Source organism: Procambarus clarkii, chromosome 54 (genome assembly GCF_040958095.1).
Source record: "Procambarus clarkii isolate CNS0578487 chromosome 54, FALCON_Pclarkii_2.0, whole genome shotgun sequence".
Lineage (NCBI taxonomy): Eukaryota > Metazoa > Arthropoda > Malacostraca > Decapoda > Cambaridae > Procambarus > Procambarus clarkii.
Window position 1 is genome coordinate 3,940,525 of NC_091203.1, and position 394 is coordinate 3,940,918.

Here is a 394-nt window from a genome sequence, read left to right on the forward strand (position 1 = left end):
ATATTTATATATATATATATATATATATATTTATATATATATATATATATATATATTTATATATATATATATATATATATATTTATATATATATATATATATATATTTATATATATATATATATATTTATATATATATATATATATATTTATATATATATATATATATATATTTATATATATATATATATTTATATATATATATATATATATTTATATATATATATATATATATATATATATATATATATATATTTATATATATATATATATATATATATATATATATATATATTTATATATATATATATATATATATTTATATATATATATATATATATATATATATATATATATATATTATATATATATATATATATATTTATATATATATA